Here is a 25,168-nt window from a genome sequence, read left to right on the forward strand (position 1 = left end):
ACCCCTTTTTGTGGATGGATAACTGGTCTCCATCAATGATGGCATAACTATTATGTCATTTGCCCTCTATCATCCAGGAGGACCCATTTATAAACAGTTTCATATCCCCACCTAGAGGAGTTTCCCTTAAATCAGGCCTGACTTTAGTCTGATACTCAAAGAGATCCATGCAACTATGGCTCAATTCTGATTGACCTTCAGCCTCCCCTGCCCATAGGAAGCTGGTCAGATTGAGACAGGTGTCTGTGGTTAAGATCAGGTCATCTTTTTCAAGTAAACTTGATTAATATTTCAAAATTTGAGAATCTATTAGCCAGTGCCCAGCCCACTGATTAAGTAAGCATGACCCGAACCTGGTGAGGAGTACTGACCATGAGGGTTCCTCCAAGTTAATTTTCTCCTCTCTTCCACCAGTAAGGCCATGGCTGCGATGGCCTGAACGCATTCAGTCCATCCTCAAGAGACAGGGTCCAGTAGTTTAGATATAAAGACCACTGGTTGTTTCTTTCCTCCCCAGGCTTGGGTCAAAACCCCTACAGGGAACCTTGTTCAACAGTAACAAACCAGTGTAAAGATGGCAGTGCCAGGACTGAGGTGGTGACTAAGGATTGCTTTCAATTCCTCTAAAATTTGCAGTTCCCCTGGGTCTGTTGGAGAGGGTCTGGCTCTCCCTCTAACAATTTGAAATACAAGCTTCTAGCCTTTCTTCTAATAAACACTTTTTGAGCTTCTCTCAGTAATTCCTCTATAGGTTTCTCATTCCATCCATTTAAATTCTGTTATTTCTTAGATAGATCTGGCCAACTTTTGGTTACAAAATTGACTTTTAAAAGATCCTATCCTACCTGAGCTTCTGGGTCAAGTCCTGAATACTTTCTCATCTGGTCCCTGAGTCTCTATTGAAAATGCAGTTGGGGTCTCTTCCTTTTCCTGTTGGACTTCAAACACCTTAGAAACATTTTGAGATCTTGGGGCCAATTCCCTAATTCTCTTTATAATTAGCCCTCAAAGATCCTGCATTTTAGTTCTCTCCCCTAGATTATTATTACCCCATCTAGGATCTACATTTGGGAACTTTTGTTCCACTGACTGGACACCCTGGCCTGGTGGGTGTTTTTGTTCCCAAATGGACACAGCAGCTCTCCTGATCACCCCCCTCTCACCACCAGGGAATAGGATATTCATGATGGGCATCAGTTCAACTTAAGTATATAGATTAGGTCCCAGGAATTGGTCTAGTTGGTCCACTAGGCCAAGGGGATCTTCTAGCAATGCTTACAATTTCTCACCTCAGTACCCATGTGGGGAGCATTAACAAATTTCCCCTTGTCCTGGTGGGACCTCTCTCAATGGAAATGCCTTGGGATTCCTGGTGGACTCCCCAGAAGGCAAGGGGAAACTCTAAGTCCTTCTTACATTGTTAAGTCCAGGGAGAGGAAATCCTGGGGCAAAATACCTCTAAAATCTGAAATCAGTCAAAGGGAGAAATAGTTAAAATCCATTTATTGCTCACAAGCTGTAGTCTGGGGCCATTTCTCTCTTTCAGGCTCCAGCATCAGCCAAAAACCAGCCCTCCCCCTCAGGTACAGATAAGCCCTCCTTGTCCAGGTAATTACCCATTGATATGGAGATGAACTTCTGTCCACCCCTGAGGAAAGCTGCAAATGCACTAAAGCCATACTTCTTTCCACCTCTGAACGCCTGTTGATATGCAGTTATGCCAAAGCCAGGTGAGATATTCTGGAAATGTTACAATTTTACCCACAGAGAGGGAGACAAGAAAGTGGGTCCCAATGTTAAATAGATATGAGTGGGGTGGAAAGAGAAAAAGGCCAGGAAAGTCCACTAAAAAGACCCAGAGTTAATTAATTAAAGCTCAAAAAGACAGGAGCAACTTGGCCTAGAATGTTTAAATATTCCTCAGATAAAGGAGGGTACCTCAGCATAGCCTGTCTTTATTATGTTAATCATACAGGACCAGCTTCTTTTCTTTTTTAACTTTACCTATATGCTATTTTTTCTTTTCTCTCCAACTCCAATCAAATAGTCTGCAACCCAGGCAATCAATTCAGCATGCAGGCGCAGCCATAAACAACATAGCAAAAGGCAGGAAGCATTTCATCCCAAAGATTGCATTTTAATACCGAGGAGGTCAAGAAGCAAGACTCTCAACTTACTCATTAGCAAACAGACAATAACTCTGCCCCCCTTGTTAGAAGGGCAGCCAGTCCTGATATGCTCCCAAACCGGGAAGCTGCCATCCTGGGAGGGGACTAATGCAGCCAATTTCTTGTGTTAAGCTAATTTTGCAGAATTACCCAGAGGACTGATAATAAATGTCTCATCAAAGATACTTGAGACCACCTAACAAATCTACACCTCCAGGTACCAGCCACACTCTTAAAGAATCCTTAAAAAGGGAACCCCCAACCCCTGGGGTGCTCCTCTCTCCAGAGGCCACTGGCACCCTCAAAGTGCACAACTTTTTAACTTAAAACTTTCTCCCACCTCCCAGAGCACCCCTCCCAGGTGGCGTGCACTTTCTACTCAAGTAACTCCAAGCAAAACTTTCACTCCATCTCACCGCCATGTCCCCGCCCCTCAACTCTCCGCTGTGGCTGTGGTGGGGACAGGGACAGAGGAAAACACACAATGCTCCCCCAACACCAGGGCTTGTCCTGGGCAGTCTCTTGTATTTCCTCCTCCCTAGCTTTCCCTTCCCTGGTGTTGAGGGGAAATAGGGGAAGCACCCTTGGTAAACAACAGATTTCTCAGGTGAACTGGAGGCTTTATTACTATAAAAAAAAATAATAACTTAAACCTGGCAAAGCCAGTTTTCATCTGATCTAACTTTAATCCAAACAAAACAGCTTTTAGGCTGGAGGAAGGAAAAACAAGGACATGCAAACAGAACAGAGAGATGCCATAGGGGGAGAACAGACCAGACCCGTGCCTTATATGGAAAGGGGACAGCTCTTCCTGAATTCCATCCTTCTAATGTGCCAACTAAGACCCGGATGTCAGCCTCCTCCCTCTTGGAAGGAAAAAAGTTTCTAGTTGTCTATTATGTCACCTGTAGCCCATCATACCTCTCCACGCCCCCTAGGATAGCTTGCCCACTCCTCCCCCTCCTAATCCCTTATAAGCCCCCACCTCCCTGACCAGGTGTGACTTCCCCAGCCTGTGATAGCTAGACCTGGGAACATCACCCAGGAATTGTGCTCAAATAAACTGGCCCTTTGTTGCCTCTTGTCATCTGCTTATTTCAGCTAGAATTTATCTTACAACAGCAAAATTTGATTATCTTCTGTTTGTCCTTAACCTGGTACAGGAGGTGTCCCCCCAGTACCGTAACCTTCACCCCAGCAGGATATCTGGGGGTAATTCCAAGGGAACTCATCTGGTTCCCTTTCCCTGCTTCCCTACGCCTAGAATTTGTATTTCCATCTTTCAAGAGGTCCCTGTGTCTGAGATCCCTGTGTACTCAACCCCCCATAATCAGATTTCTTGCACACAACCCAATATTACATATCTCAGCCTCACACACTTGACCTCTGAAAAATGCCCAACCACCCAGGCAGTACTTATAACCCAATTTTCCTACCTTGGCTTATGCACAAGGTTGCCTGGTTGCCACAGTGCCTGTATTTTCTCCTCTGTGTCAGTCACGCTGTCTCCGCACAACAGTCTCGGGTCTCCCCTTGGCTTACATGCGAAGGTGAGACGCCCAGACTGAGCGGGCCACCCAAAGCCAGGCGGGACGCATCTTCCCACTCCGCTTGGGCCCCCACCCTGCACAAGCAAGAGGATCCTGGACAAGCCCCCAAATTGTGAGAAACACACTCACTGGTCCAAATTCAATAAGTGGACACGGAGACAAAGAGAACAGCAGAGTGAGGCTTTAATGACGGTCTTGCAAGATCGGGTGTCTGGTGGGCAGGCACACCTGGGGAGTTTGGCACCAATAAATTATCTCCTAGTACACGAGTCCCTCCCCTGGTTCCTCATTGGCTGAGTACTACAGGGTTCACATTCTTTCCCAGACGTCGCCTAAGCCAGTTATATCTTTCCTTTACATTTGTCTTAATCTTACTGGTAGGTTTAAAAAACTCAAACAGGTATTGCCAGGCCCTTATCAATTCCCCCACCCCCACTCTCAGCCTGAGCAGCTTCCACCACGTGGCCCTTTGTTAATACCTTACTGTTAAAATGTTTAAACATCCTAGTGGGAATAAATCACATTTAGGTTTTATACTCTTTCCTAACAATACGTTATATAAAAAGCTCTGGCCAGTGTTCTGGGCAGCGCAGCTGCAGGAGAGCAGAGGCTGGAGTGGCGGCAGCTCCCAGGACAGAGACTGAGATGGCTATGGGGGCAGAGAGGCTTTGAGGCAGAGACCGCCTTGCTGCATGCAGACTTGCCCTGAGATGGTTTGGGATTCTGGTGCTTGGCCTGCCACTGTGGGAATAAAGTTGAGTATAAACCCTTTCACCCCAAGAACGTTCCATTGTCATTTTTCAGTCTCACCGAATCAAAAGTGAACTTGCCCTTCCTTCCTTCAAACCTCTCATTGGCTTCCCATTGCTTTTTAAAAATTGAGTGAAATTATGTAACAAAATTAATCATGTAGTGCAGCTTAGTAATTCACATGGTCAAGCAACCAGTTCCTCTATCTAGTTCCCAAACATTTTCATCACCCCAAAAGGAAACCTCACACCCATCCAGCAGTCACTCCCCAGCTACCCCAATCTCCAGCCCTGGCAACCACACATCTGTTTTCTATCTCTGTAACGGTGTGTAACAGACGGCCAGTGAGGAAAGCCAATGAGGACACAATGGAATATCTAAACACTCAAAAGGATAGGGAAATGTTTACAAGGACAGCAATTTAGGCCAGGTGGCTCCCTTCTCTTCTCTAGTTAGCAAACACAGCAGAAACTCCTGTTTTCCCCTCCCCTTCACTTCCCGCTCTGCCAGGCACTTACTCCCTAACCTCACTCCCTAAACTTCCTCCCCCTTGCTTGCTCGCTTGCTGTGCACATAGGAATGTTGCAAATAAGGAAGCAGAAGGATATCTACTGTTCCCCTTGCCTTTGTTCAGGGCTCAGACCTTGGGAGATTACTCCCCTCTGAGCCTGCCATTGTAAAATTAAAAACCTCAACACCCCAAGACCTCCGAGTGCTGCTTGGTTCTTCCATCAGCGATCCAGTCCCAGTTTTTTTCAGGTTTTTCCATAACAAAGTTTTTGTGGATACAGATATATTTACATGTGTACAAAGAGAGAAAAGTGTTTGACAGGAGCTGCTCCTAGGGAAAGCAGGAGGCAGGATGTCACCAGAGCAGGGAACAAAAGAAATTTAATTTTTACCTGGACTGTTTCCTGTGATGGGGTTCGAGACATGCTACCTCAAAATACAGCGCTTTAGGATAGCAAGAATTGAACTGAAGGAAATGGAGACATGGTATATGCAGGAAGGACTTCTGACCCTCTAAAGGAGGTCGAGAGGAAGCCTCCTTATACCTGGCGGAAAGGAACGTTCTTACCCCACGGGAGGAAGCCAGGAGAGGTCTGAACAATCTATTTCCTCCCATTCATTACACTCAGCTCACACCCTTTTTCATCCAATCACTTTTTTCCCGCGACTCTCCACTCTTCGTCGAACAGGCCCAGCATACACACTCAGGCGTAACTGTTTCTCTAGATCTTCGATCCCTTCTGTCCTAAGGATAACAGGAAAAACCCTTTCCTCCCCCACAGTTTCTAGCAAGCACTGATGGCTGGCTGGGAGACCTCACTTTCTCCAGAGCCTGCAAACGGGGTCCTGGGAAGACTGGTGAAAGGCAAGGCTTCGTACCAAGGTCAGCTCTCTCTGATCTCTGTCTGTAGTGCCCAGTTAAGGAAGGAAAGAAAAACTTCTCCGTGTCCCTTGCTTTTCAAGTTCAGATTCGCAGGGAGAAAACATTTGTAAATATCAGTTCTTTGGACTGTGACGTGTTACATTTGGTTTGGGTGACTCACTGGTTATTGATCCTTTCCCTCCCAGGGACAGCTGTTGCTTTCCTGCTGGTCTCCTGTGGTGCCCTGGGAGACTGGCATGGTTTTCTGCCTGTCAGGGCATACAAGTTGCCAGTTCTTACTTGTGCAGGAGGCCAGCCATCAGGTTGGGTTCCCTAAGAATATGGCTGCCCAGAAACGTGGGTTGTACCCCATTTACAGCGCACGCCCGATTGTTGCAAGCCCTCAGAAGGGACCGTCTAAGTCTCTCTTAGCCACCTTTGGGAGTAGATCCGGACCTTGGGAGGACTGCTGCTTTGCCTCCCTTTTTGGGAACACCTCTGTGGCTATTGTTCACCCATAAAAGGCTTGTTGAGTTTGGTTTTGAGTCATTTGGAATAGGGCTGCCTTTGATTTTTAAAAGGAACAAAGGTGGAGAAGTTCAACACTGCCAGAAATATTTATTGTTTATCTCAGCTAAGATTGTTAGTCCCGGGAAAGGAAAATCCCAGGGGCAAAATACCTCTAAAATCCGAAATCAGTCAAAGGGAGAAATAAAATTTTAAATCCGTTTTTTGCTTATGAAACCGCAGTCCAGGCCCTTCTCTCTTTCCTGCTCAAGCAGCAGGAAAACCGGCCCTCCCCTCACTTCTTGGGTACAGATGAGCCCTCCGTTGCCCAGATAATTACCCATTAATCATTTCCAAGTAAGATACTCAAACATTAATTGCTGAACATGTTGACTTACTTTTGGTTTCTGTCTTTCTTTTATTTTTTTAATTTTTTTATTAAGGTATGATTGATAATACACTATTATGAAGGTTTCACATGAAAAAACAATGTGGTGACTACATGTACCCATATTATCAAGGCCCCACCCATACCCCAGTGCAGTCACTGTCCATCAGTGCAGCAAGTTGCCACAGATCCACTATGTGCCCTCTCTGTGCTACACTGTTCTCCCCGTGATCCCCCACACCATGTGTACTAAACATAATACCCTTCAATCCCCTTCTCTCTCCCTCCCCACCCACCCCCTCCCCTTTCGTAACCACCAGTTCCTTGGAGTCTTTGAGTCTGCTGCCATTTTGTTCCTTCAGTTTTGCCTCATTGTTATACTCCACAAATGAGGGAAATCGTTTGGCATTTGTCTTTCTCTGCCTGGCTTATTTCACTGAGCATAATGTCCTCCAGATCCATACATGTTGTTGCAAATGGTAGGATTTGTTTCTTGCTTATGGCCGAATAGTATTCCATTGTGTATATGTACCACATCTTCTTTATCCATTGATCTACTGATGGACGCTTAGGTTGCTTTCTTATCTTGGCTATTGTAAAAAGTACCATGATAAACATAGGGGTACATATGTCTTTTTGAATCTGAGAAGTTGTATTCTTTGGGTAAATTTCAAGGAGTGGGATTCCCGGGTCAAATCGTGTTTCTATTTTTAGTTTTTTCCACGATGGTTGAACTAGCTTACGTTCCCACCAGCAGTGTAAGAGGGTTCCCCTTTCTCCACATCCTTGCCAGCATTTGTTGTACTTAGTCTTTTCGATGCTGGCCATTCTTACTGGTGAGGGGTGATATCTCATTGTGCTTTTAATTTGCATTTCCCTGATGATTAGTGATGTGGAGCATCTTTTCATGTGTCTGTTGGCCATCTGAATTTCTTTGGAGAACTGTCTCTTCATATCCTCTGTCCATTTGTTAATCAGGTTATTTGCTTTTTGGGTGCTGAGGCATGTAAGTTCTTTATATATTTTGGATGTTAACCCCTTGTCGGATATGTCATTTACAATATATTCTCCCATACCGTAGGATGCCTTTTTGTTCTGTTGATGGTGTCCTTTGCCATACAGAAACTTTTTAGTTTGATGTAGTCCCATGAGTTCATTTTTGCTTTTGTTTCCCTTGCTTGAGGAAATGTGTTCAGGAAGAACTTGTTCATGCTTATATTCAGGAGATGTTTGCCTATGTTGCCTTCTAAGAGTTTTATGATTTCATGACTTACATTCAAATCTTTAATCCATTTCAAGTTTACTTTTGTGTATGGGGTTAAACAATAATCCAGTTTCATTCTCTTGCATGCAGCTGTCCAGTTTTGCCAACACCTGCTGCTGAAGAGGCTGTCATTTCCCCATTCTATGTCCATGGCTCCTTTATCGTATAGTAATTGACCATATATGTTTGGGTTAATGTCTGGAGACTCTATTCTGTTCCACTGGTCTGTGGCTCTGTTCTTGTGCCAGTACCAAATTATCTTGATTACTGTGGCTTTGTAGTAGAGCTTGAAGTTGGGGAGTGAGATACCCCCCCACTTTATTCTTCCTTCTCAGGATTGCTTTGGCTATTCGGGGTCTTTGGTGTTTCCATATGAATTTTTGAACTATTTGTTCCAATTCGTTGAAGAATGATGTTGGTAATTTGATAGGGATTGCATTAAATCTGTAGATTGCTTTGGGCAGGATGGCCATTTTGACAATATTGCATCTTCCTAGCCAAGAGCATAGGATGAGTTTCCATTTGTTAAGTGTCCTCCTTACTTTCTCTTAACAATTTCTTGTTTGGTATGCTGATGGACAGTGACTGTAAAGGGGTTTATAGGGGGGACCTGGTATAGGGGAGAGCCTAGTAAACATAATATTCATCATATAAGTGTAGATTAATGATAACAACAACAAAAAAGCAGTTCCTGTGTGGTGACCTCCAATGAGTTCTACACAATGGTATAAAGGGCATATAAAAGTGTAGGCAAAGGGTTTGTTTGTGCTTATACAGAGGATCAAAGCCTAATTTGGCTACCCCGAAAATGAACTAAGATACGATATGAAAAAGAACTTCCAACATCAGCACTCTCTGGAAGACTCATGCCAGAAGATGATCATCAAAAAACCCCAACAAAGATCCACGCGCTGCTACAGGTGTATATGCACTCATCCCACCAGTTCCTGGACTTGCCATGGGAATGAAGAAGGAGATAGCTAAGCTGGCCTGTGCATACAGTAAAACAACAAATTTGACTGGATCTACACTGTTGGAACTCAACCAAGAATTAGGAGAAGTGCAAATGGTAGCACTTCAAAATCTTACAACTACAGACTATTTACTATTAAAAGAATATATGGGATGTGAACAGTCCCCAGGAATGGGTTGTTTTAATTTGTCTGATTTCTCTCAGACTGTTCAAGTTCAGTTGGACAATATCCACCATATCATAGATAAGTTTTCACAAATGCCTAAGGTGCCTAACTGGTTTTCTTGGTTTCACTGGAGATGGCTGGTAATTATAGGTATGCTTTGGTTATGTAACTGTATTCCTATTATGTTAATGTGTGTGTGCAATTTAATTAGTAGTTTAAAACCTATACATGCTGAAGTTACTATACAAGAAAATATGTCAAAAAAATAATCAATCTTCCCATGTTTTCTTCCGTCTGCTACTTCTATAGCTTTTCTTCTTCCTTCCTAATTACAACCCATAAATAGAATTCGTGCCTCATATCGAAAAAAAAAAAAAAAAGAATGTCTTGTAGTTTTCGTGGTATAGGTCTTTCATTTCCTTGGTTAGGTTTATTCCTAGGTATTTCATTTCTTTTTGATGCAATTGTGAAGGGGATTGTTCTCCTGATTTCTCTTTCTATTAGTTCATTGTTAGTGTATAGGAAAATCACAGATTTCTGTGTATTAATTTTGTATCCTGAAAATTTGCTGAATTCTGATATCAGTTCTAGTAGTTTTGGAGTGGAGTCTTTAGTTATGTACAATATCATGTCATCTGCAAATAGTGGCAGTTTAACTTCTTCTTTACCAATCTGGATTCCTTGTATTTCTTTGTTTTGTCTGATTGTCGTGGTAGAACCTCCAGTACTATGTTGAATAGCAGTGGGGAGAGTGGGCATCCCTGTCTTGTACCAAATCTTAGAGGAAAAGCCTTCAGCTTCTTGCTGTTAATTATGATGTTGGCTGTGAGTTTTGCATATATGGCCTTTATTGTGTTGAGGTGCTTGCCCTCTATACCCATTTTGCTGAGGGTTTTTGTCATGAATGGATGTTGAATTTTGTCAAATGCTTTTTCAGCATCTATGGAAATGATCATGTGATATTTGACCTTCTTTTTGTTGATGTGGTGGATGATGTTGATGGATTTTTGAATGTTGTACCATCCTTGCATCCCTGAGATGAATCCTACTTGATCATGGTGTATGATCCTCTTGATGTACTTTTGAATTCGGTTTGCTAATATTTTGTTGAGTATTTTTGCATCTACATTCATCAGGGATATTGGTCTGTAGTTTTCTTTTTTGGTGGGGTCTTTGTCTGGTTTTGGTATTAGGGTGATGCTGGCTTCATAGGATGAGTCTGGGAGTATTCCCTCTTCTTCTATTTTTTGGAAAACTTTAAGGAGAATAGATATTATGTCTTCTCTGTATGTCTGATAAAATTTCGAGGTAAATCCATCTGGCCCAGGGGTTTTGCTCTTGGATAGTTTTTTGATTACCAATTCAATTTCTTTGCTGGTAATTGGTCTGTTTAGATTTTCTTTTTCTTCCTTGTTCAGTCTTGGAAGGTTGTATTTTTCTAGGAAGTTCTCCACTTCTCCTAGGTTTTCCAGCTTGTTAGCATATAGGTTTTCATAGTATTCTCTAATAATTCTTTGTATTTCTGTGGGGTCCATCATGATTTTTCCTTTCTCATTTCTGATTCTGTTGATGTGTGTAGATTCCCTTTTTATTTTTATAAGTCTGACTAGACTTATTTTCTCAAAGAACCAGCTCTTGGTTTCATTGATTTTTTCTATTGTTTTATTCTTTTCAATTTTGTTTATTTCTTCTCTGATCTTTATTATGTCCCTCCTTCTGCTGACTTTAGGCCTCATTCGTTCTTCTTTTTCCTATTTCTATAATTGTGTCTTTAGACTATTCATTTGGGATTGTTCTTCCTTCTTTAAATATGCCTGGATTCCTATATACTTTCCTCTTAAAACTGCTTTTACTGTCCCACAGAGGTTGGGGCTTTGTGTTGCTGTTGTCATTTGTTTCCATATATTCCTTGATCTCTATTTTGATTTGGTCGTTGATCCATTGATTATTTAGGAGCATGTTGTTAAGCCTCCATGTGTTTGTGAGATCTTTTGCTTTTTTTGTACAATTTATTTTTAGTTTTATACCTTTGTGGTCTGAGAAGTTGGTTGGTAGAATTTCAATATTTTGGAATTTACTGAGGCTCTTTTTGTGGCCTAGTATGTGGTCTATTCTGGAGAATGTTCCATGTGCACTTGAGAAGAATGAGTATCCTGTTGCTTTTGGGTGTAGAGTTCTATAGCAGTCTATTAGGTCCATCTGGTCTAGTGTGTTGTTCAGTGCCTCTGTGTCCTTATTTTCTGTCTGGTGGATTTCCTTTGGAGTGAGTGGTGTTGAAGTCTCCTAAATTACACGCATTGCATTCTATTTCCTCCTTTAATTCTGTTAGTATTCGTTTCACATATGTTGGTGCTCCTGTGTTGGGGGCGTATATATTTATAATGGTTATATCATCTTGATGGATTAACCCCTTTATCATTATATAATGTCCCTCTTTATCTCTTGTTACTTTTTTTGTTTTGAAGTCTATTTTGTCTGATACTAGTACTGCAACACCTGCTTTTTTCTCCCTCTTGTTTGCATGAAATATCTTTTTCCATCCCTTGACTTTTAGTCTGTGCATGTCTTTGGGTTTGAGGTGAGTCTCTTGTAAGCAGCATATAGATGGGTCTTGCTTTTTTATCCATTTGATTACTCTGTGTCTTTTGATTGGTACATTCAGTTCATTTACATTTAGGGTGATTATTGAAAGATATGTACTTATTGCCATTGCAGCCTTTATGTTTGTGGTTACCAAAGGTTCAAGTTTAACTTTTTCACTATCTTACTGTCTAACTTAACTCACTTATTGAGCTATTATGAACATATTCTGATAATTCTTTATTTCTCTCCCTTCTTATTCCTCCTCCTCCATTCTTTGTATGTTACGTGTTTTTTGTGTGTGTGTCTGCTCTTTTGTGTTTTCTTTGACTGCTTTTGTGGGTAGTTGATTTTGTTTTTTTGCCTTTCGTTAGTATTTGATTGTTCTGCTTTCTTTGCTGTGATTTTATTTTCTCTGGTGACATCTATTTAGCCTTAGGAGTGCTTCCATCTAGAGCAGTCCCTCTAAAATACCTTGTAGAGATGGTTTGTGGGAGGCAAATTCCCTCAACTTTTGCTTGTCTGGGAATTGTTTAATCCCTCCTTCATATTTAAATGATCATGCCGGACACAGTATCCTTAGTTCAAGGCCCTTCTCTTTCATTGCATTAAATATATCATGCCATTCTCTTCTGGCCTGTAAGGTTTCTGTTGAGAAGTCTGATGATAGCCTGATGGGTTTTCCTTTGTAGGTGACCTTTTTTCTCTCTTTGGCTGCCTTTAATACTCTGTCCTTGTCCTTGATCTTTGCCATTTTAAGTATTATGTGTCTTGGTGTTGTCTTCCTTGGGTCTCTAGTGTTGGGAGTTCCGTGTGCTTCCATGGTCTGAGAGGCTATTTCCTCCCCCAGTTTGGGGAAGTTTTCAGGAATTATTTCTTCAAAGACACTTTCTATCCCCTTTTCTCTCCCTTCCTTTTCTTCTGGCACCCCTATAATGCAGATATTGTTCCATTTGGATTGGTCACACAGTTCTCTTAATATTCCTTCATTCCTGGAGATCCTTTTATCTCTCTCTGCATCAGCTTCTCTCCATTCCTGTTCTCTGATTTCTATTCCATTAATGGCCTCTTGTATCTCATCCATTCTTCTTTGAAGTCCTTCCAGAGATTGTTTTATTTCTGTATTCTCCCTCCTTAGGTCTTACATATTTCTCTGCAAGTCCATCAGCATGGTTATGACCTTTATTTTGAATTCTTTTTCAGGAATATTGGTTAAATCTATCTCCCCATATTCCCTCTCAGGGGAGGATGTCTGGGTTATTTTGATATGGATCAAATTCTTCTGCCTTTTCATGGCGATAGAGGTAGTCATAGGCAGTTGGCGCATGTGTCAGCTGGGAGAACCAAGTCCCTTTCCACTTGCTCCAGTCCTTCCTTTCCTGGGATAACATCGACCCCTAGCGGCTTGTGCTGGGCAGTTGCTCACAATGGGGTCTCTGATTCTTGCTTGGCCACTGTGGAGTAAGCTCCACACAGTTGCTGTGGTCATGACTGTTTTCAGGCTGCTGCTCTGCTATTCCGGGGCCATGCTGGAGGGGGAATGGGCGGGAGGCTATCACTGTGAGGGGCCTCAGGGCTGCCCTGCCACCCTGGGGGTTAGTGCACACGGAGTTCCCGGAGATTCCCAGCTGCTGAGATGAGTGTGCCAGAACACTTCCGTCCAGCTGTGAGGTTCCTGTCCCTTTAAGACTTTCAAAAAGCACTCGCTTTTCTTTTGTCCCAGGGGTGCCGGCTATGGGGACCTGCTGGCAGGTTTTACTGTTCCGTTTCCCTAGTATCCAGCACACCATGCACTGTATGTCTGCGCTCGTGGTGCAGATGGCTAGGGCTGGGTATTTAGCAGTCCTGGGCTCCCACTCCTTCCCTGCTCTGACTCCTTTCCTCCTGCCAGGAGCTTGATTGAGGGGTGCACTCAGGTCCCGCCGGGCCATGGCTTGTATCTCACCCCCTTCATGAGGTGCTGGGTTCTCGCAGGTGTAGATGTAGCCTGGCTGTTGTCCTGTATCTTCTGGTTTCTCTTTTAGGAATAGTTGTATTTTCCAAAATATATATGGTTTTGAGAGGAGATTTTCACTGTCCTACTCATGCTGCCATCTTGGCTCCTTCTTGTTACACTGATTTTTGTCTATTGAACCAGCCTTACATTCTTGGGATAAATTGCACCTTTTCATGGAGTATAATACTTTTTATATGCTGCTGGATTTGGTTTGCCATTATTTGTTGAGGATTTTTGCATCAATAAAGTATGTTGGTCTATAATGTTGCACCAATAAAGTATATTGGTATATAATTTTCTTTTCTTGTGATGTCTTTATCTGGTTTTGGTAAATGCCCCCATAGAATGATTTAGGAAGTGTTCCCTCTTATTCTGTTTTTTTTGGAAGAATATGAGGATGGTTGGGGTTAATTCTTTAAGCATTTGGTGGAATTCACCAGTGAAGCCATCTGGTTCTTGTCTTTGTTTGGAGGTTTCTTTATTACTGACTCAGTTTTTTTTAACTTGTTTTGAGGTCTATTGAGATTTCTGTTTCATCAATCAATTTAGGTAATTTGCATATTGCTAGGAATTTGTCAATTTCATTTAGGTTGTCTCATTTGCTGGTGTGAAATTGTTCATAGTATTCTCTGATAATCCTTTTTTATTCCTTTAATGTTGTTAGTGATATTCCCACTCTCATTTCTGATTTGTCTTTTATTCTTTGTCAGTCTATCTATAGGTTTGTCCATTTTGACAACTTTTTAGTTTTATTGTTCCTCTATTTTCTATTCTGTATATCATTTACCTTCACTGTAATCCTTATTATTTCCTTTTTTCTGCTGGCTTTATGTATAGCTTATGCTTCTTTTCTAGTTTCCAGTGGTGTAAAGTTAGGTTATTGATTTGAGATCTTTCCTCATTTTAAATGTACTGTTCATACATTTTCTTTTGGGCACTGTCCCCACAGCATCCAATAAGTTAGGTCTTTTCATTTGAATTTGTGTGTATTACCTAACTTCACTTGTGATTTCTTCTTTGACCCATTGTTTGTTTAAGAGTGTTGTTTCATTTCCACATACTTATGAATTTTTTCAGTTTTCCTTTTGTTATTTATTTCTACCTTTATTCCATTGTGGTCAGGGAAGATATTTTATATGACTTAAATCTTTCAAAATTTACTGAGACTTACCTGGTGGTCTAACTTATGCTTTATCCTGAAAAATATACAATCTGTACTTAAGAAGAATATGTATTTTTGCTGTTGTTAGATATAGTGTTCTATATATATTTTAGGTATAGGTAGTTTATGGTAGTGTTCAAGTTCTCTACTTTTCTATTCAGCAACTCTATTTCTCCCTTCAATTCCTTACATTTTTGCTGAATATAATTTGGGGAACTGATGTTGCATATATGTTTATAATTGTTCTACTTCTTGATAAAATAGGCCCTGGATAATGGCCTTTTTGTCTAATATTTTTTTACTTAAGTCTGTTTTGTCTGATATTGGTATAGCTGCAATCCCCAGATCTCTCTTGATTACAGTTAGCATGGAATATCTTTCCAACCTTTCGCTTTCAATCTGTTTATGTCTTTGCATCTAAAGTGAGTCTTTTGTAACAGCACCTAGTCAGATCATGATTTTTATCCATTATGCCAATCTCTGCCTTTTGATTGAAGAATTTATTTGAAGTAATTATTCATACAGAAAGACTTCTGCTTTTTTCCTATCTGTCTTCCATATGTGTTATACTTTTTTTGTCCCTCATTTCCTCCATTACTGCCTCCTTTCTTATTTAGTTGATTTTGCATAGTGAACAACTTTGATTCCCATCTTATTTCCTTTTGTGCATTTTTAAGGTATTTTCTTTGTCATTACCATAGATTTATATTTAACATTCTAAATATATAACAATCTAGTTTGAATTGATAACAAATTTAATAGCACACAAAATCTCTGCTCCTATGCAAAACTCCCATTGGTGTCACAAATTATATGGTATTTTGTATCTTTATATGTGGTATGCCCAATAACACAGATTTATAATTAACTTTTTGTGTATTTATCTTTTTTTCACAAATAAGATTTTTTATTTGACACCATTAAAAGTCTGAATTTTAAACAGATTATTGAACTGGTGGCTTATATCCATCAGCTCATTCAACTTTAGCACCTGTCTCTTTCCCAGGAGCTTTCCCATAACTACTACCTTCACCATGAAGTTCCATTAGTTTTCCCAATTCAAACTTGGACTTCTGCAGCATTTTTACTTTTCTAACAGACATCATGGAGCAGATAAATAGATCAGCAAACCTTTTCTATGTCTTTTCCAATGCTGTCTGGAATCAATTTATTGACCACTTCTTTCAAGTCATTTGTCTGACTTCTTGGGTCATGATTTCCATCATCTTCTGGATTTGGCGGACCTGTCGATGCTGACTGAGCATTAGAGGTCTTCTGAACCTGATTATTGTGTTTTTTAGTAAAACCAACACAGAATAGATGAAGCAAATAATCATCAGTAGTCTTGACATCAATATGAGATTCAATCATGGTCTACCACTTTTTGACCAGAGAGCACATTTTGTCATGGTAAGATTCATGCCATGGAAATTAGTCAAGCAGTTTTTGCCCTGAACATCCTCAGTAATTAGCTTCAATTTTCTAAATGCAACTTCATCGTTCTGCAGATTAGTAAGACTGACTTCAAAAACATGACCCTTGAGGCCATCTGATGCAATTTTGGTTCCTTGAGGTCTTGCAACTAGCATTTTCCCAGTATTTCTTATATTGAACATGGCTAGTGCTTTCATATCATACCAATCTTTCTTAGAAAATAGATCAACCACTTTATTCTTGGCTCCCTTTTTGCTGACTTTCATAAGGTTCTTGTTCTTACCACCCACCATGGTGCTGCTCAGAGAGCCAAAAGGCAGAAGTTGTGCATTCATCTTTTAAATCACGTAAGAAATAAAACATGGAATTACAAACCAAAATACAATAATACTGGTTTTTATACATGCCCATGTGATTACCTTTACCAGAGATCTTTATTTCTTCATACGGCTTTAAGTTATTGTCTAATATCCTTGCATGTCCATCTAAAGGATCACTTTAGCATGTATTTGTAGTGGAGGTCTAGTATTATTGAACTTTGGCATCTGTGTAGAAGTAATCAGACTTTTGTATCTATGAATAAATTAACTTCTCCTTCATTTTTGAAGGATTATTTTCCTGAATATAGAATTCTTGGTTGATAACTTTGTTCTTTCACTACTTTATTATTTCTTATTGAGGTGTAATTGACATAAACATTGTGCAAGTTTAAGGTGTACAATGTGTTTACTTGATACATTTGTATATTGCAATATGATTACCACCATATATATTGGCTAACACTTCCATCACATAATTAAGTTTATTTTACAATAAGAACAATTAAGATCTAGTCTTAGCATCTTATGTTTATAATACAGTATTGTTAACATACTATGCTGTACATTGATCTCCAGAACTTATTTATCAGTTTCAAGTTTGTACACTCAAACAATTGAGACAGCTCCTTGATTCCTCCATCCCCTAGACTCTGGTAACCACCATTCTATTCCCTGTTCCAGATTTTTTGTATCTCACACTTATGTAATATTATATAGTGTTGGTCTTTCTCTGACTTATCTCACTTAACATAATGCCCTCAAGTTCCATCCATGTTGTCTCAAATGGTAAGATTTTCTTTTCTCATGACTGGATAACATTCCATTGTATATATATGCCACAACTTTATCCAACCACATATGTTGTTCTTATATCTTGGTTACTGTGAAAAATGCTGTAATAAACATGGGAGGCCATATATCTCTCATCAGTTTAAATATATCATCTCACTGCCTTCTGGCCTCCCATAGTTTCAGATGATAAATCAAATGTTAGTCTCATTAATCCCTTACACTTAATAAGTTGCTTCTTTCTTGCTGCATTCAAGACTCCTTGTCTTTTGACAATTTGATTAAATGTTGGTCATTGTGCGTCACTTTGGGCTTATTTTATTTGGAATTTTTTGACTTCTTGGGATGTGCAGATTCATATCTTCTATCAAATTTGGAAAGTTTTAACCATTATTTGTTCAAATGTCCTTTCTGCCCTTTCTTCTCTGAGACTCCCATAATGCATATGTTAGTATTTTTGCTGATGTCCCACAGGTCTCTTAGTCTCTGTTCACCTTTTCTCATTCTTTTTTCTTTCTGCTGTTTAGACTGATTAATTTCAGTGGACCTATTGTTAAGTTTGATGATTCTTCTGCATACTCAAATCTGCTCTTGAAACCTTATAATGAATGTTTTATTTCAGTTAATGTATTTCTCACCTCTATAATTTCTCTCTGGGTCCTTTTCGTAATTTATCTATCAGTATTCTCATTTTGTTCCTACATCACTATCCTGATTTCCTTTACCTTTTTGTGTCAGTGCCTTTGGTTCTTGAGCATACTTAAGGCTATTCTTTTAAAGATTTTAGAAAGTGCAAGGTCTGGGCTACCTCAGGGATGATTGCTGCCAATTTATTTGTTACTTTTAATGGATTATACTGTCATTTCTCTTTGCATGACTTGTGATTGTCATTGAAACATGGCCATTTGAGTACTATAATAGTAACTCTGGAATTCTGAATTCCACAACACCCACCCTACCTCCCCAGCCATGTTTTCTGGGTTCTTGTTTTCTTATTAAGTCATTGAAGATTGTAATAGTTCAGTTATTTAGTGACTTTTCAAAACTATTATGGCTGACTGCAACTTTGTTGTGTGGTGACTGAAGTCTCCATCATGTTAGTTTGTGTTTTTATTTTTTTATTTTGTTATCATTAATCTACAATTACATGAAGAACATTATGTTCACTAGGCTCTCCCCTACCCCAAGTCCCACCCCCAAACCCCATTACAGTCACTGTCCATCAGCATAGTAAGATGTTGTAGAATCACTACTTGTCTTCTCTGTGTTGCACAGCCCTCCCCTTTCCCCCATCCCTCACATTATGCTAATCATAATACCCCCTTTCTTCTAACCCACCCTTATCCCTCCCTACCCTCCCATTCTCCCCAGTCTCTTTCCCTTTGGTAACTCTTAGTCCATTCTTGGGTTCTGTGATTCTGCTGCTGTTTTGTTCCTTCAGTTTTTCTTTTTTTCTTATACTCCACAGATGAGTGAAATCATTTGGTACTTGTCTTTCTCTGCCTGGCTTATTTCACTGAGCACAATACCCTCTAGCTCCATCCATGTTGTTGCAAATTGTATGATTTGTTTTCTTCTTGTGGCTGAATAATATTCTATTGTGTATATGTACCACATCTTCTTTATCCATTTATCTACTGATGGACACTTTCATTGCTTCCATTTCTTGGCTATTGTAAATAGAGCTGTGATAAACATACGGGTGCATCTGTCTTTTTCAAACTGGAGTGCTGCATCCTTAGGGTAAATTCCTAGAAGTGGAATTCCTGGGTCAAATGGTAAGTCTATTTTGAGCATTTTGAGGAACCTCCATATTGCTTTCCACAATGGTTGAACTAATTTACATTCCCACCAGCAGTATAGGAGGGTTACCCTTTCTCCACAACCTCGCCAACATTTGTTGTTGTTTGTCTTTTGGATGGTAGCCATCCTTACTGGTGTGAGGTGATATCTCATTGTGGTTTTAATTTGCATTTCTCTGATAACTAGTGATGTGGAGCATCTTTTCATGTGTCTGTTGGCCATCTGAATTTCTTCTTTGGAGAACTGTCTGTTCAGCTCCTCTGCCCATTTTTTAATTGGATTATTTGCTTTTTGTTTGTTGAGGTGCATGAGCTCTTTATATATTTTGGATGTCAAGCCTTTATCAGATCTGTCATTTATGAATATGTTCTCCCATACTGTAGGGTACCTTTTTGTTCTATTGATGGTGTCCTTTGCTGTACAGAAGCTTTCCAGCTTGATATAGTCCCACTTGTTCATTTTTGCTTTTGTTTTCCTTGTCCAGGGAGATATGTTCATGAAGAAGTCACTAATGTTTATGTCCAAGAGATTTTTGCCTATGTTTTTTTCTAAGAGTTTTATGGTTTCATGACTTACATTCAGGTCTTTGATCCATTTTGAATTTACTTTTGTGTATGGGGTTAGACAGTGGTCCAGTTTCATTCTCCTATATGTAGCTGTCCAGTTTTGCCAGCACCATCTGTTGAAGAGACTGTCATTTTGCCATTGTATGTCCATGGCTCCTTTATCAAATATTAATTGACCATATATGTTTGGGTTAATGTCTGGAGTCTCTAATCTGTTCCACTGGTCTGTGGCTGTGTTCCTGTGCCAGTACCAAATTGTCTTGATTACTATGGCTTTGTAGTAGAGCTTGAAGTTGGGGAGTGAGATTTCCCCCCCCACCCCACTTTATTCTTCTTTCTCAGGATTGCTTTGGCTATTCGGGGTCTTTGGTGTTTCCATATGAATTTTTGAACTATTTGTTCCAGTTCGTTGAAGAATGTTGTTGGTAATTTGATAGTGATTGCATCAAATCTGTACATGCTTTGGGCAAGATGGCCATTTTGACGATGTTTATTCTTCCTAGGCAAGAGCATGGGATGAGTTTCCATTTGTTAGTGTCCTCTTTAATTTCTCTTAAGAGTGTCTTATAGTTTTCAGAGTATAGGTCTTTCACTTCTTTGGTTAGGTTTATTCCTAGGTATTTTGTTCTTTTTGATGCAATTGTGAATGGAATTGTTTTCCTGATTTCTCTTTCTATTAGTTCATTGTTAGTGTATAAGAAAGCCACAGATTTCTGTGTGTTAATTTTGTATCCTGCAACTTTGCTGTATTCCAATATCAGTTCTAGTAGTTTTGGAGTGGAGTCTTTAGGGTTTTTTATGTACAATATCATGTCATCTGCCAATAGTGACAGTTTTAACTTCTTTACCAATCTGGATTCCTTGTATTTCTTTGTTTTGTCTAATTGCCATGGATAGGACCTCCAGTACTATGTTAAATAACAGTGGGGAGAGTGGGCATCCCTGTCTTGTTCCCGATCTCAGAGGAAAAACTTTAGCTTGTGTTTTGACAGGGATTTCCTTGAATACTAGCAGCTAAATATAGAAGGGCAAAAAAAAAAATTCCTAGTGTTTGTAGATCGCCTCTGTGCTGCAGCTTTTCTTCAACACTTAGCCAGGCTTGTACCCATTCTCGCAGCCACAAGGTGAAAGCTCAGGGTCTTGTCAGATATTTTCTAAGCATACATCTTGCCCTGGATATGCCTGTGGCCTTGTAAATTCTCTTATACATGGGTGATTATGAATGCCCTGATTTCCCAAGGATAATCTCCACAGCTTTTCCTCCTAGACTTTAGGCAGTCTCTAGTAGTGTATTAGGGGGTTGCCATAAGAAAATACCATAGACTGTGTGGCTCAAACTATGGAAATGAATATTAGATGCTGGAAGTGTGAGATCAGTATGTTTGTAGGACTGGTTTCTCCTGAGTCCTCTCTTATTGGCTTGCAGATAACCACCTTCTTCTGTGTCCTCACATGGCCTTTTCTGTACACGTGCATCCATGGCATCCCTACCTCTTATAAGGGCTCCAGTCCAATTGGATCTCACCCATATGAGATCATTTTAAGTTTAATTACCATTTTAAAGTCTCTGTCTCCAAACACATTTATGTTGGGGGTTGAGGTTTTATACATTTGGGGGAACACAGTTCACACTGTCCATAGCAGTCTATTCTGTGTCTCAACTGTAATCTTTTGCCCCAGGTTGTCTGCTTGTCTTGCAGTGTTTTCAAGCAATGCCCACTGCTTTTCCAGCCCATGAGAGTTCCAAGTTCAACAAAACAAAGACGAATGCCTATGTCATTTCTTCAGGTAGCCCCCATATAGGTTAAAGCAGATATGTACCATAACTTGCAAATAAAGTCTGCTCTGTTACTCTGGTTGTGGTCTGTTACAGGGACCAGGTTATCACATTGGGGATGCAGGTTTCTGTCTTTAGGGTTGCTGTCAAGCCATGGAGTGGATGAGGGAAGGGCAAGTAAAAACACCACAACATTTTCCACCACTTAAAATTTGTTTTTTCTTGATTCAGCATTTGTTTGGTTGTGGTAAACCTTTGATTGTTTTCCAGAATTCTGATAAAGTTGGTTCTAACAGTTACCTGTTTAGTTTTACTTTTTAAATATTTTTTATTATTAATCTACAATTACATGATCAACACTATGGTTATTAGACTCTTCCCCCCATCATCAAGTCTCCATCACATATCCCATTACAGTCACCATCCATCAGCATAGTATGATGCTATGGAATCACTACTTGTCTTCTCTGTGTTGTAAATCCATCCCCGTGCCCCCCTACATTATGTCTGCTAATCATAATGCCCCTATTTACCCCTTGTCCCACCCTTCCCACCCATCCTCCCCAGTCCCTTTCCCTTTGGTAACTGTTAGTACATTCCTGGGTTCTGTGTTTCTGCTGCTGTTTTGTTCCTTCAATTTTTCCTTTGTTCTTATACTCCACAAATGAGGGAAATCATTTGATACTTGTCTTTTTCCACCTGGCTAATTTTACTGAGCATAATACCCTCTAGCTCCATCCATGTTGTTGCAATGGTAGGATTTGTTTTCTTCTTCTTCTTTTTTTTTTTTTTTGAGAGGGCATCTCTCCCATTTATTGATCAAATGGTTGTTAACAGTTAACAACAATAAAATTCTGTACAGGGGACTTAATGCACAATCATTAATCCACCCCAAGTCTAATTCTCATCAGTCTCGGATCTTCTGAAGCACAACGAACAAGTTCTTATATGGTGTACAAATTCTTACATAGTGAATAAGTTCTTAGATGGTGAACATTACAAGGGCAGTCATTACAGAAACTTTCGGTTTTGATCACGCATTATGAACTATAAACAATCAGGTCAAATATGAATATTCATTTGATTTTTATACTTGATTTATATGTAAATCCCACATTTCTCCCTTATTATTATTATTTTTTAAATAAAATGCTGAAGTGGTAGGTAGATGCAAGATAAAGGTAGAAAACATAGTTTAGTGCTGTAAGAAAGCAAATGTAGATGATCAGGTGTGTGCCTATAAGCTAAGAATTAATCCAAGCTAGACAAGGACAACAAAACATCCACGGATGCAGAAGATTTCTCTCAAAACGTGGGGGGGGGGTGAGGTTCTAAGCCCCACCTCTGTTGATCCCCAGTTTCTCACCTGATGGCCCCCCTGCGACTGTGCCTGTCTTAGGTTGTTTCTCCCTTGAGGAATCTGACCCGTCTCTGGCTAACCAGTCATCTTCCAGGGCCATACAGGGAAATGTAAAGTTGGTAAGTGAGAGAGAAGCAATATTGTTTGAAAAGGTTACCTTTTTACTTCTTTGCAGATTTATGCCCTGTGGCTTTTATGCCCAGCATTTGTCTTGAGGTATCTTTACCACTTGGAAGAATTATGATACTCGGTAATTTCATTATGAGGCACGAATTCTACTTAAGGATTGTAATTAGGAAGGAAGAAGAAAAGCTATAGAAGTAGCAGATGGAAGAAAACATGGGAAGATAGATTATTTCTTTGACATATCTTCTTGTAGAGTAGCATAAGCATGTATAGGTTTTAAACTACTAATTAAATTGCGCACACACATTAACATAATAGGAATACAGCTACATAACCAAAGCAGACCTACAATTACCAGCCATCTCCAGTGAAACCAAGAAAACCAGTTAGGCACCCTAAGCATTTGTGAAAACTTATCTATGATATGATGGACATTGTGTAACTGAATTTGAATAGTTTGAGAAAAATCAGACAATTTAAAACAACACATTCCTGGGAACTGTTCATATCCCATATGTTCTTTTAACAGTAGATAGTCTGTAGTCTCAAGATTTTGGAGCACTGCAACTTGCACTTCTCCTAATTCTTGGTTGAGTTCCAACAGTATAGATCTAGTCAAATTTGTTATTTTACTGTATGCAAAGGCCAACTTAAATATCTCCTTCTTCATTCCAATGGCCATTCCAGGAACCAGTGGGATGAATGCATCTACGACTGCAACAGTGCCAGGATCTTTGTTGACGTTTTTTAAGGATCATCTTCTGGAATGACTCTTCCAGAGTATGTTGATGTTGGAACTTCTTCATATCGTATTTTAGTTCATTTTCCGGGTGGCTAAATTAGGGTTTGATCCTCTGTATAAACACAAACAGACCCTTTGCCCACACTTTGATATGCCCTTTATACCATTGTGAAGAACTTATTAGGGATCACCACACAGAAACTGCTTTTTTTTTAAGAGAAAGGAATATTATCAGAAAAATGTACTTCCATAGCTGATCATCTGACACCCTTTAAATGATCAAAATTAAGGATATTTAAAGCATGCATTAATCGTTGATTTACAGTTAGTTTTTATTCTGTCAGGGAGTAATCCCCCCCCCCCCTTTTTTTGCTTTTTTTTTGTTATCATTTATCTACCATTACATGAAGAATATTATGTTTACTAGGCACTCCCCTATACCAGGTCCCCCCATAAACCCCTTTACAGTCACTGTCCCTCAGCATAGCAAAATGCTGTAGAATCACTACTTGTCTTCTGTGTTGTACATCCCTCCCCTTTCTCCCACCCCCCTTTATGCATGCTAATCTTAATACCCCCTTTCATCTTCCCCTCCGTATCCCTTCCTACCCACTCATCCTCCCCAGTCCCTTTCCCTTTGGTACCTGTTAGTCCATTCTTGGGTTCTGTGATTCTGCTGCTGTTTTGTTCCTTCAGTTTTTCCTTTGTTCTTATACTCCACAGATGAGTGAAATCATTTGGTACTTCTCTTTCTCTGCTTGGCTTATTTCACTGAGCATAGTACCCTCTAGCTCCATCCATGTTGTTGCAAATGGTAGGATTTGTTTTCTTCTTATGGCTGAGTAATATTCCATTGTGTATATGTACCACATCTTCTTTATCCATTCATCTTCTGATGGACGCTTAGGTTGCTTCCATATCTTGGCTATTGTAAATAGTGCTGCGATAAACATAGGGGTGCATCTGTCTTTTTCAAACTGGGCTGCTGCATTCTTAGGGTAAATTCCTAGGAGTGGAATTCCTGGGTCAAATGGTATTTCTATTTTTAATTTTTTGAGGAACTTGTTTATTTTTTTATGTTACTCTTGGGGGATGGGAGTTTGAAGGTGCCTATTCTGCAATTTTGCTGGTATCACTCAATTATGTTTTAAAGAGATTTAAGTAATAAGAAAAAAGTCATAAATACTATGTAGTACCTTTTCCAGTGCTCTTTATTTCTTTGTGTAGATACATACAGGTTTACATCCGGAATCATTTTCTTTCTGCCTTAACATTTTTTGTAGAGTTAGTTTGGTGATGATGAATTCTTTTAGCTTTTGTATCTCTAATTGTAGATTTACTGTTTTTTTCTTTCAACACTTTAAAGTTGTTATTC

General features: G+C 39.9%; 1 pseudogene; it reads right to left on the reverse strand.

Moving 5' to 3' along the window:
* Positions 1 to 15,994: 15,994 nt before the first annotated feature.
* LOC108393598 (small ribosomal subunit protein eS1-like) lies at positions 15,995 to 16,603 on the reverse strand (annotated as a pseudogene).
* Positions 16,604 to 25,168: the final 8,565 nt, after the last annotated feature.

This window comes from Manis javanica, chromosome 10 (assembly GCF_040802235.1).
Source record: "Manis javanica isolate MJ-LG chromosome 10, MJ_LKY, whole genome shotgun sequence".
Classification (NCBI taxonomy): Eukaryota; Metazoa; Chordata; class Mammalia; order Pholidota; family Manidae; genus Manis; species Manis javanica.